Source organism: Capsicum annuum, chromosome 7 (genome assembly GCF_002878395.1).
Source record: "Capsicum annuum cultivar UCD-10X-F1 chromosome 7, UCD10Xv1.1, whole genome shotgun sequence".
NCBI lineage: Eukaryota > Viridiplantae > Streptophyta > Magnoliopsida > Solanales > Solanaceae > Capsicum > Capsicum annuum.
Window position 1 is genome coordinate 184,828,063 of NC_061117.1, and position 13,510 is coordinate 184,841,572.

Sequence of the window (13,510 nt, forward strand, 5' to 3'; positions counted from 1 at the left end):
ATATCATTGGACATGTGATTCAACCTCTATTTTGCCCATTTTCCAAGAAATTCTATTTTTTCATAATTTTTACCCCAAGTTAAGAATCAAAACACCAGTTTTACTAATATTGGGACTTAAGAACTCAGATTTGAGCGTTTCCACAGAAGTTTTCAAGATTTCTTTTGTAGTGATGTTTCTAAATCCTGTATTTATCATTTTCCACTGATTTCATTACAAATACATCTTCAAATTTTTTATTTCAAATTCAATTTTGTCTTTTTTCTAGTAAAACTTAAAAATAGTCTTTCATCGATTTGAACCTCGTTTTTAACACAATTTTGTGTGAATTTTTAGACGTAGGCTTCTAATGTTATAGGGAACGCGTTTTCAAAATAAAATTTTATTTTTACCCTTTTTTCTTCGGGGTTAGTTTTTGAACTATTTTTAGATCCGATTCAAATAAAGTTGATATGGATAGCGTTGGACTCTTTTTGACTTATAGATGTCATTTTTTATTAGATTGGACACGTATGATGTTTATTCGTGGGAGTTGAGCTTCTGGTTGAGGCTTCAGGCAGTATTTGAACTTGAGAATCTTCTTTAAAGACAAACTGAGATGTACCTTGACTTTTTTCAAAGTATTTATGTGTTGTATGTGTGTTTGTTTTTATTTTGTGACTCACTTAGGATTGAATGTCCCACTTAGATAAAATGACGAGCATATCCTCAGGTAGAGTCTTTTGATGGGTTGTAGTTAGCCTATTGCTTTGATTAGTTAATATTAATGCTTGTAAATATCCATGGAGTATGAATGGACTTGTATTAGTTAACGAGGCTTAATTTATGGAATAAATCAGGTTTGAGTAGTTCCACAAAATATTTTTATTGGGGTTATTATTTATTTTGTGTTTCTCATGTGGGGCTTATGTGAATATATTTATGGACTTGGGTATTTATTTATGATCGTGTGCGTTGGTGGGGGATTATATACATACTTCTACTTGATTTGAGAGGATACATTATTGTGATGACCGAGTGGGGCTTAAGTTGATTTTATTGGTCATGTTTGCGCATTATATGACTTATTTATTATTATGTCAACTGAGTAGGGTCTTGACTTGTCATCATAGGCCTTATATGTGCATTCGAATGCCTTATTTATTAGTGTGTCGCTCGAGTGGGGGGCTTGACTTGATATTGTAGGCCTTATTTGAGCATTTATTGCATTATCATAATAGTGATGCCCGAGTGAGGGGTTGAAAATGATATTATTGATGGACATATGACTATTTATTCTGGTGGTGCCAAGTGGAAACTGATGTCGTAGATTATTGATACATTGAGTTGATTCTGATCTCACTTACAAATTTATTGAATGGATTTTGATCTTCATACTAATTAGTTGTAAGCATTACCTCCTTATATCACGCATGCATGTTCATGAGACATCAATAACAATATGACATTTTGATTTTGTAAGAAAATGGGACACTTTATAATATCCTTGTACGAGTTCAACTACTGGCAGAGTTGATTGAGACATTTTATGAAATATTGCGACAATCCTGATCCATGAATATTAGCTGGAGAAGTGGATTGAGATTATGAAAAGTATATGGGTTGTGAACCCTATGGGTCCTACTTTAGGAGTATTGAGGCGCGGTAGGTGCATACAAAAAATTAAGCGATAACTTTCAAAACATTCATCATCATCACTACATTGTGTTGCTTTACCGTTCTTGGTATGATCTGATTTTGTGTTAGTATTTACATTTGTACTGTATTATTTTTTTTTAGCTATAATATGTGATATTGTGTTTGAGCATTCATTTCACTTCATTGCATTATCTTATATCATCTTATATTTATTGGGATGTTGAGATATTATGAGGCTTGGGGTATGGCTATAAAATAATCTGAGAGACTGTTGAACCACATCTTTAGGTAGCATGTCATCCATTTTTATATACATTCTCGCTGCTTTATTCCATAGTAATGGTAGATTATAATGGATTAAGCTTGATATATGATGTTAGTGAGTCTTTTGTTGATTTTCCTTATTTGTGATCATAACGTGACTAGTGGTGACTCACCTAGATTATCATGCCTAGGTTGTAATATGGTAAGTCTTTTAACCATCGTTTTAAGTTACCTAGATAGGATGGATTAATGTACCATAGGATGGATTAATGTACCTACGGGTCATAGATTTTTTGGAAAACCTTGGGTAGTTGGGGTGTTGGTTCTCGCCATCGCTTTGGATTAGGGTCGCTTATAGAAGATGATTGTTGAGTACGCATGGTTTCGTACTCACTTTGGCTTTTTTTTCCTTTTTCTTGTTTTTCTACACCTCGTGCAAGTATTGGGTCGAGTAGCAATTTGTAGGTTATCTTTTTCAGATATTGGTGGTGCAAAAATAGAGGTAGCGGTCGAGGAACTTTAGGACTTCTTGGATCTCTCTATTTATTCTTATGCTTGATTCGCATCTAAGATAGTTTAGACGATTATTGTTCCTATTCTATATTAGAGGCTTAAACTAGTGACATAACTTTGAAATTTATGTCTCGGTTATATATTTGAGATTATTCTATTCTTTTGCTTTCATTTCTATTTTCTTTTATTATTGAGTCTAGTTTGAAATAAGCTTACTTGTACCGAGGGTGTGACTAGTGTCATCACGTGCCTAATTTGGATCTTGATATATATATATATATATATATATACAAAAGAATGGAAACTTATGTATAGCTCATCACTCATTGATTCTACTCTAAGCTCATGTAGTTAACAAACTAACTAATTGTGAAACTAACTAATCTTTTTCTTAACCCAAATGACCACAAAGTGGTCTTCTTTATTTGAAAACAACCATAAACATATATGTACATCCTACAATCGGGCCCCAATGGCTCAATCCAAAAAAAAAAGATAAAATCAAGTCCAAAACAAATAAACGGATAAAAATTAAAATAGGAAACTAAAAAGGAAGAGCTAAGAAATATCTAGAGTTTTTTGACCCTTTCTCTTCCAATGCTCCGCCAAACTCTATGTGGTGAGAATCAATGTTCAATCTCTTGAGTGGTGATGTGCTAATAGATCCTTTGAAAGAAAAAAATAATGTTGTGTTGTAGAGATGAGATTTTACCTATTCAAAATCTATAGGGATAAACCATTATTAAATACCTCAAAGATCTCACCATATGCTATGGCTTATCTTTCCCAATTGGAGATTCTTCCATAATTTGAGTCAAGTAGTATCACAAACTCATGTTTGCAGGTAGATCTTTTCCAATCTGCTACAGATCTATGCTCTCTTTAACCTTTGTTACAAACCCTTTTTGACCCCCTGCCTATATGTTCCATCTAGAAAACTTAGTTTCAACGAAGCGAATAACACACATCAAGATAGAGAATCTAGATCAAGGAGATAAAAGTTCATGTTGTTGTGTACATATGGTAAGTCCTTAACCCTTTTCTCCTTTTTCCTTTTTAATTTGATGCCTTTTCCTTGGTTTGATTTTGAAATTTGGTATTTTTTGTTGATCCAGTTTAATTAGTCTCTGTGTCTCCTTTGGTGTTTCTTGATATCGTTGTAACTTAAAGACCCTACAAAATTGAACACACTATTAGTAAAAAAATCTGTAACTTTATTCCCTTCTCTCATTACGTGAGTTATTTTATGTTCTCCTCTCGACATCCAACGATTTATTCTTTCTATCTCCATGCTTATATTACAAGGTGTCTACCTTTCTCCTTCTAACACCTTCTTCAAAGTTATAGAATCAATTTCCATCACCATTGGTATCAAATTGTGTCTGATGCAAAACTCTAATCCATCCCTAAAAGCCATTGTTTCTGGAACAATATGAGTAGTATTTGGGATTCTATTTTCCCTTACATGTATGTGAGTTACTCCATCATTTCTTATAAACAAAAACCTGTTGAACTGGGTCCAGGGTTTTCTTTAGAAGATCCATTCGAATTACATTTAAACCAACCTTGTGAAGGAAAATCCTATTTCACCACCTTGAAAGAAACCTGGGGCAAGTAGTTTTCGAGGTACTATACCATTTGAGGCAGCCACCCTTTAGGTAGATCTTGTATCCACGGATATATAATTCCTGCCAACATATATAAATTGTGATTTATCTTCTGTATGGCCTTTTGTCTTGTCATAGACCCCCCATAGATAATGGTATTCCTTTTTTTCCAACACTGCCAGAAGATGATAGCTGGAGCAGTCTGGAATAAAGGTTTAAGCTTAATCCCATAATCTTCATTCCACCACTCTGTTACAGCTTGATTCACCTTGACAAAGGGTCTTAGAATTCCCATTGGTCTAGTAAAAGTTCCCAGATATCAGTTGCAACCTGTCCTTGTCACAACCATAAGCTACCCCCTAGTCTCCACAGCGATGCTTACGGTCACAAGTGACCACGAGCTGGTACTTGCTGTGAGCACTAAATAAAAAAGCACTGATTTAACATATGCGGAAGATAAGCTAATAAAATACTGTAAAATTGGATACTGAAATACGAATCAAAACATGTCTATAGTAGCTGATAATACTGAAATGACTGACTGACTGTCTAACTAAGTGTCTAAAAGACTCTAAACTGACTGTGGAGTTGATGGGACAGACCCCCAACTAACTCCAACAGACTGAACATACAAAAATACTAAAGTAATTGAAGTAAGCAAATCATGTCCTCAATGGATGAGGACTCGCCACTATAGCTACTGAGTACGTTGAGCTGTCTAAGAGCGGTTGGAAAACTGGGCGTCCGAACCTATGTTATAAGACAACATAGCGCAAAGAAAAGTATATGATCAGTACTATGAGTGTACTGGTATGTGAGATAAGGACTGACTGAAATGCATAAGATAACTGAGCATAAATGCATGAACATGTCAAAATCAGAGAATGCAAGACCAAGTATAAATATGTTACTGAGATAATTTGTAATCTGAAAGACTAAAATCTGTACAACTGATCAACTGAAAATTTGTACACTTGGTGAAGCAAACTTGAACTAAAATACACTAACTACTATATTGAGACTGTGGCAGGTATCATATAACCGACATGCCCCAATCTGAGCTAATCGGGGTCCAACCTGTAACCCCAGTTGAAAGGGTATCAGTACCGTGCCATGGGTACTAACATTGGCTATGTGCATCCACTAATCTGATATCCCAAAGGACCGGGATGTCAATCCTAAATTGATGGGTGACCCCTGAGAGGAAGTCAAGCCTAAACTGATGGGTGGCCCCTCATATCCTGCATTGGCTATGTAGTTTTGGAATACAGGGACTGCTACTAATGACTTTTCCTAACTGACAAGGAAGCCTCTATCCCGTGCTAAATCTGACTCTCAACTGAACTGACACTAGTATTGAAATGAACTAAGTTTAACTGAACATTATTCCTGCTAACCGATAGTGCTCATTATGATCATAAATATCTGAGTAAATAACAAGACTCATGGTTCCACTGAATTATTACTTCAAAATCTAAAATCATGTAAAACATGCAGGTATCGGGTGTTCATAACCTGCTAGTACTGAATGACCACAAATTACAACAATAAACTTTTAAAACGATAATATAGGATGATGGTTCAAACCCAAAGATAGATATTTCATCAAACATGTGAAACTCATGAACTTGAACATAGGAATGTCTTAAACATGAGAAAACAATATGATTACATGGCTAAATTCATAAATTATGGGTTTAACATTAAATTCACTTGAACATGACATAGGAATTGCAACTCTCAAAACATGATATGACTCATATCTCTTGAAAACACTTGAAAACATAACTTGTAATTGAATTAACAAGAGATACATGGATTTATTTCTTCTTAAACATGTATAAATTTATAAATTAAACCAAAAGTGAGTTTTTGGGCTCCATGGGTGAAAGGGACCCATGGATGAACATCCCACAGACCTTAAAGTTCTTGGCCTTATGAAGTAAACTTGACCTTTGAACCTTGGGAGATGATCTTGAGAAGAAACCCTAATCTTGCTCTTGAGAATGGAAGTAGAGATTTGATAATGTTTAACTGATGAAATAGGGGGAAAATAACGCCCCTTAAGGGCTATAAGCCGTGGGATTTTGGGAGTTATAAGGGGTAAAAAACTAAAAAGCCCCTGAACTTAACTTCTCAGAAATTTTTCGGCAGTCTATACGACTCGGGTACACGACTCGTATACTAAGGTACAGATGATCTTATGAGTTGTGTACTGGACAGAATTATAGATGACATACACTAACGTGCGAGTCATATTTACGACTTGTGCCATTGGATATGACTCGTGTCCATCGTCTCGTATCCTAAACAGAACTCATATCATCCCGTATTGACTTGGTTATGAGTTACCATGTACAACTTGTATCTTCTTCATATGAATCATTACCCCCCACTCGTATCCGGGATAGAATCCTAAGGGCTTTACACTAATGTCCTAATGACTGAATTCATATGACTAGTACCCTTCTTGACGACTCATAGGGTCAAGTCGTAACTACCATAGAATGTTTACCATGCTACACTGTCTTAAGTACGAGTCCAACATACGACACGTATGTTAACTTACGACTCATGGACTAAGTCATATACTGTCCAGAGACTAGGAAAGATATGGGGTGTTATAATATCTCCCCCTTGGAAATATTTGTCCTCAAATAAGAATGGTTAGACTGAGAGTATTGTACTAAGATACATGGGATAACATACTAAGCATGCATGACTTGGAACATGATTACACAACTGAGTCTAAAACCTGATACATGAATTGAACTAATTTCGTAAATGCATGTAATGACATGGGAATGGTTACATAGCTGAAATTGAGAACGAAAAAGAGTCAATATAAGGAAGAATCGTTACCTCAAGATGAATCTTGGTTTGCAAAGAGAATATGAGGGTACTTAGTTTGCATATATGCTTCTGCTTCCCAAATAGCTCCCTTAACAGACCGATTAAGCCAAAGGATCTTAACCAAGGGAACTTATTTATTCCTTAACCTACAAATCTGACGATCAAGGATCTCAATTGGGACTTCTTCATAGGAAAGCCTATCCTTAACGTATATTTCTTCTACAGGAACAACTACAACTGAATCACCAATACACTTCTTTAACAAAGAAACATGAAACACTTGATGTACTGATACTAAATCTGCAGGCAACTCTAGCTCATAAGCTACTTTCCTAAAACGACTCAAGATCTTATACGGGGCAACATAGCGGGGACTGAGCTTCCCTTTCCTACCAAATCTCATTACTTCTTTTATAGGAAAAATTTTCAAATAGACCAAACCACCAACCTCAAACTCAAGATCTTTTCTCCTCACATCTGCATAAGATTTCTGACAGCTTTAGGCTGTCTTCAGCCTTGCCCGAAACATTTGAACCTTCTCCATCACCTCAAAAATTGAATTTGGCCCTATCATTATAGCCTCACCCGCTTCAAACCAACCAATAGGAGATCTACATCTTCTTCCATAGAGAGCCTCAAATTGAGCTATCTAAATACCAAAGTGATAATTGTTGCTATAAGCAAACTCAATCAAAGGTAAGTGGTTATCCCAACTATCTTTAAAGTCAATAACACATGCTCACAACATGTCCTCTAAGGTCTGAATGGTCCTCTCTGCCTGACCATCTTTCTGAGGATGAAAAGTTGTACTAAGATGAACATGAGTACCAAGACCCTTTTGAAAAACCTTCCAAAAGTGAGAGGTAAACTGAGTACCTCTATCTGAAATAATAGACAACGGAACCCCATGCAATTTAACTAACTCTTTGAGATAGAATCTAGCATAATCCTTGACTAAATACGATATGAACTGGCAAGAAATGAGCTGACTTGGTCATTCTATCCACAATGACCCAAATTAAATCATGCTGACGACGCGAACGATGCAACCCTGTCACAAAATCCATGTTCACCACTTCCCACTTCCAAGTAGGGATGCTAAACTCCTGCAATGCACCACTAGGCCTTTGGTGCTCAACTTTGACCTGCTGAAAATTTGGGCACTTAGCCACAAACTCTGTAATATACTTCTTCATACTACTCCACCAATAAATTTCCCACAAATCACGATACATCTTAGTGGCTCCTGGATAGATAGAGTATCGCACACCATGCGCTTATGCAAGTATTCGCTATCTTAAATCATGAATACACGGAACACATAACCTACCCTAACAATGAAGCACACCATCTCCCCCTTGGGAGAAAACCTCTACTTTCTGATCTCTAACTGCCTTTTTAAACTTAACTAAACTAGGATCCCTATCTTGCTTTTCTTTTGCTTCGGCAACTAATGAAGATTTTGAACCATTCTGAACCCATATACTACCTTCAGCTGAATCAAACAACTGAACACTTAATCTAGCAAGTCGATGAACCTCCAGAAATAACTTCTTCTTACCCTCCTCAACATGAGCAACACTACCCATGGACAACCTGCTACGGGCATCCACCATTACTTTATCAAGGCCTGGATAATACAACACACTCATATCATAATCTTTTAACAACTCAAGCTATCTTCTCTGACGTAGATTCCGATCTTTCTGGGTGAACACGTACTAAACTCTTATGGTTAGTGAACACCTCAACATGAACCCCATAAATAAAATGCCTCCAAATTTTTAAGGTCAAAACAATTATTTCCAACTTAAGATCATGGGTAGGATAATTCTTCTCATGGGGTTTAAGCTGCCTAGAGGCGTAGGCTATGACCTTGCCTCTCTGTATCAAAACACAACCAAGACCAACTCTGGAAGCATAACAATAAACTACAAAACCATTTGTGCCATCTATCAAAGTCAAGATTAGAGCGGAAGTAAGTAGAGTCTTCAACTCCTGAAAACTCTTCTCATAAGAATCTGACCACTGAAATTTGATCTTCTTCTAAGTCAATCATGAAATGGGGGATGTAATAAAAGAAAACCCTTCAATAAACCATCTATAATAACCAGCCAAACCCAAGAAACTCTAAATATCTAATGAAGAGATAGGTCTAGGCTAGTTTCTCACTACTTCAGTCTTTTGAGGGTCAACTCCAATGCTGTCACCGAAAATAATATGGCCAAGGAAAGCTATTGATCTTAGCCAAAATTGACACTTACTGAACTTGGAAAACAAATGATGAGCTCTACGTGTCTGCAACACAATTCTCAGATGGTCTGCATGATCATTCTCACTACGGGAATAGACAAGGATATCATCAATGAAGACTATGACTAATATGTCTAAGTACTATTTGAAAACCCTGTTCATCAAGTCCATCAAATCTACAAGGGCATTCGTTAGTCCAAAATACATAACTAGGAATTTGAAGTGACCATCTCGGATTCTGAAATCTATTTTTGGAATGTCACATTCTCTGACTCTAAGTTGATGATAGCCGGATTTAAGGTCTATCTTAGAGAAATAACTGGAAACCTTAAGTTGGTTGAACAAGTCATCAATTCTGGGAAGCAGATACTTATTCTTGATTGTGACTTTGTTTAACTGACGGCAATCAATGCACGTTCTGAGAGGACTATTTTTATTATGCATGAACAAAATTGGAGCGTCCCAAAATATTGGGCTTGATGAAACCTTATCTAAGATATCTTTTAACTGTTCTTTCAATTCCCTAAGCTCAGCTGGAGCCATCCTATAGGTTAGAATAGAGATAGGTTGGGTATCTAGAAGGAGATCTATTTCAAAGTCCAGGAACTCTGGAAAGATCTTCAGGGCACACATCTGAAAATTCCCTTACTACTAAAATTGACTCGAGTCTTAGAATCTCAAATCTTGAGTCCTTAACTCAAACAAGACGGTACATGCACCCCTTAGATATCATTTTTATTGCCTTAAGATAAGAAATAATTTGACCCCTAAGCACTGAAATACTACCTCTCTATTCAATGACTGGTTCATTGGGAAACTGAAACTAAACAACTCTATTTCTACAGTCAACTACATCATAGCATGAGTGGAGCCAATCCATGCCAAGAATGACATCAAAATCAATCATCTCTAACTTCACAAAATCAACTGAGGTAAGTTACTGAGATACTATGACCGGGTAATTTGTGTATACCCGTCTGACTATGATAGATTTACCCACTGGGGTAGACACTGAGAAAGGTTCTACTAAAGATTGGGGGCTGGCACCAAAATTGACTGCTATATAAGGAGTCACAAAAGAAAGTGAAGCTCCAGGGTCTAATAAAGCTTACACATAAAGGTAAAAGACTTGTAACATGCCCGTAACCACATCAGGAGAACTCTCCTAATAATGTCGAGTCTAAAGAGCATACAGTCTATTTTGGCGTTGCCCACTAGTAGAACTAGAAGTAGCATCCTGTTGAGTCGAGTGACCTGCCGGAGCTACTGAAGAAGGAGTGTGGCCCCGCTGGCAATCATTTCTGCCCCTCTGTGTAACCACCATACACTTCCAGATCCTGTAGCTTGGCTTGCCATATCTGAAAAACACACCTTACACATACCCTGATGATTCGTACCACACTTCTCGCAGAGTGGATTTGTACGATCACTATTCATACTACCCTGGGACTTAGAGCCTAGCGCTCTATCCCGACCGTCTTTCCTGAACTTAGGCACTGGCTCAATAGCTAAAGATAGAGTTGGCCTAAAAATTTCTAACGGAACTGAAAACGGTTACCGTTTTCTGACCTTGGCTAAAAAAATTTGAAACTACCTGCTCTGGCCCTCTTATTCTATCTCTTTCTCCTTAAGCTTCTCCTTCTCAATCTACTGAGCATGAACCATGAGTCTAGATAGGTCCATCTCCTTAATCAATATGGCAGTCTAACACTCCTTAACCATACTATCAGCTACACCAGACTCAAACTAAATCATTTTAGACCTATTATCAGCCACCATCAAAGGAGCATATTACCCTGCTTCAAATTGATGAACTCCTGCACCTTAGCTTCCCTTAAGTCTAAGGGAAAGAACTAATCTAGAAAAGTCGTGGAAAACTTCTCCCACTCTACAGGCCCTACCGTAACACCTCGGTTCTCCTTCCACTGTTAAACCAAGTGTGAGGTACATCCAGCAACTGATACGCAGCCAACTCTGCACTCTCACTCGAAGTGACAACTATACATCCTGTAAATATGTACACTTGGTCAAGCATACTTGAAATAAAATACACTGATTACTGTACTAATACTGGGGGAGGTATCATATAATCGACATGCCCCAATCTAAGCTAATTGGGATCCAACCTGTAACCCTAGTTGGAAGGGTGTCAGTACTGGGCCATAGGTAATAATACTGGCTCTGTGGATCCACTAATCTAATGTCCTGAAGGACCAAGGTGTCAAGATTAATCTGACGGATGATCCCTTAGAGGAAGTCAACCCTAAACTGACAGGTGAGCCCTCATATCCTATGTTGTCTATGTAGTTTTGGAATACAAGGATTGCTACTAATGACTCTGCCTAACTAATGGGAAAGCCTCCATCCCTACATTTGCTCAGTGTTAAATCCTACTTCCAAGTGAACTGACACTAGTACTAAACAGAACTAAGTTTAACTGAACATTATTCCTGATAACTAATAGTGCTCATCATGATCATAAATATCTAGTAAATAACAAGACTTGTGGTTTCACTGAATTATTACTAGAAAATCTAAAATTATGTAAATAAACGTAGGAATCAGGTATTCATAACCCACCAGCACTGAATGACCATAAATTACAACAATAAGCTTTTAAAATGATAATATGAGATCGTGGTTCAAACCCAAAAGCATAGACATTTCATCAAACATGTAAAATCATGAACTTGAACTTGGGAATGTATTAAGAATAAGAAAACAATATGATTACATGGCTAAATTCATAAATTAGGGGTTTAACATAAAATTCACTTAAAGATGACATGAGAATTGCAACACTCAAAACATGATATGACTCATGCCTCTTGAAAACACTTGAAAACATAACTTGTAATTGAATTAACAAGAGATTCATGGATTTATTTCTTCTTGGACATGTATAAATTCATAAATTAAACCAAAAGAGGGTTTTTGGGCTCCATGGGTGAAAGGGACCCATGGATGAACATCCCAAGTACCTTAAAGTTCTTGGCCTTGTGAAGTAAACTTGACCTTTGAGCCTTGGGAGATGATCTTGAGAAGAAATCCTAATCTTGCTTTTGAGAATGGAAGTAGGGATTTGATAATTTTTAACTGATGAAATAGGGGAGAAAATGCCCCTTAAGGGTTACAAGCCTTGGTATTTTGGGAGTTACAAGGGGAAAAAGACTAAAATGCTCTGAACTTAACTTTTTAGAAATTAATCGACAGTCTGTACAACTCGAGTACACGACTCATATACTAAGGTACGGCTGATATTATGGATCGTGTCCTGTACAGAATCATAGATGACATACACTGGTTAACATACGAGTCTCATTTACAACTTGTACCATTGGATACAACTCATATCCATCTTCTCCTGTCTTGAACAGAACTCATCTCACCAGTTACCATGTAGGACTCATAGCTTTTTTACCATGTAGGACTCATATATTCTTCGTACAACTCATTATCCCCCACTCATATCTGGGACAGAACCCCAAGGGTTCTATACTGATGTCCTTATGACTGAATTCATACAACTCGTACCTATCTTGACGACTCATATGGTGAAGTCGTAACCACCACAAAATGTTCACCATGCTAAACTGTCTTAAGTACGAGTATAATATAAAACTCATATGTTAACTTACGACTCGTGGACTAGGTCGTATACTGTCCAGAGACTAGAAAAGATATGGGGTGTTACATTCCTATTATAAAAAATGGTTGACAGTTTTTGGTTGAGGCTGATCACAACATCTGCAGATTGATACTACTGGTGCACCCCAACTAGATACTACATCATCAACTGGTAACTTAAGTTTCCATAACCTCCACAGAAATAGAGAAATTTTAAATGGAAGTCTTGGTCCACATTCTGCTCCAGTACTACCTCACATGTTTTTTCCTTAGATTTCCCCATGCAGTTTTCATAGTGAAATTACTAGTACTTGCGGGCATCCATAGTCTTTTTCACTCAAATCAGATTCACCATTTAACTTAATGTTTTTTTTATATGAGTAGTAATTTTCATTGGAAAAGGATGCTGAATTCTTTCCTGGTTTCACTCCCCTCTATGCATGAAAAAATTAATTTCATCAATACCTCTATCATAAGAAAAATTAGTATCCATTATCTTAAATAAAGGACCTAACTTATTCCAATTGTCATACCACACACTACAATTTCCATTCCTAGGTTCCCACCAAATATTTTTCTCCATCTTATCTCTAGCTTCCAGTATAAATTTCCACAATTGAGAACCTCCTTTAAATTGTACCAATAATGGATTAAATTTTTTTCAATGCTTAATCCAAAGGAAATTGGACCAAAGAGTGTTAGAAGTCCTAAATTTCCATCATAATGTGGCAAATGGAGCCCTGAAAATGTCAAAT

General features: G+C 36.8%; 1 long non-coding RNA gene across 1 annotated transcript in view; it reads left to right on the plus strand.

Moving 5' to 3' along the window:
* The first annotated feature begins 2,751 nt into the window (after positions 1-2,751).
* The window catches only part of LOC107878204, a 16,803-nt gene continuing 6,044 nt past the window's right edge, over positions 2,752-13,510 (plus strand). The window contains exon 1 of the long non-coding RNA XR_001676769.2: positions 2,752-3,438. This is a non-coding gene — a long non-coding RNA (uncharacterized LOC107878204). The remainder of the gene's footprint in view (positions 3,439-13,510) is intronic.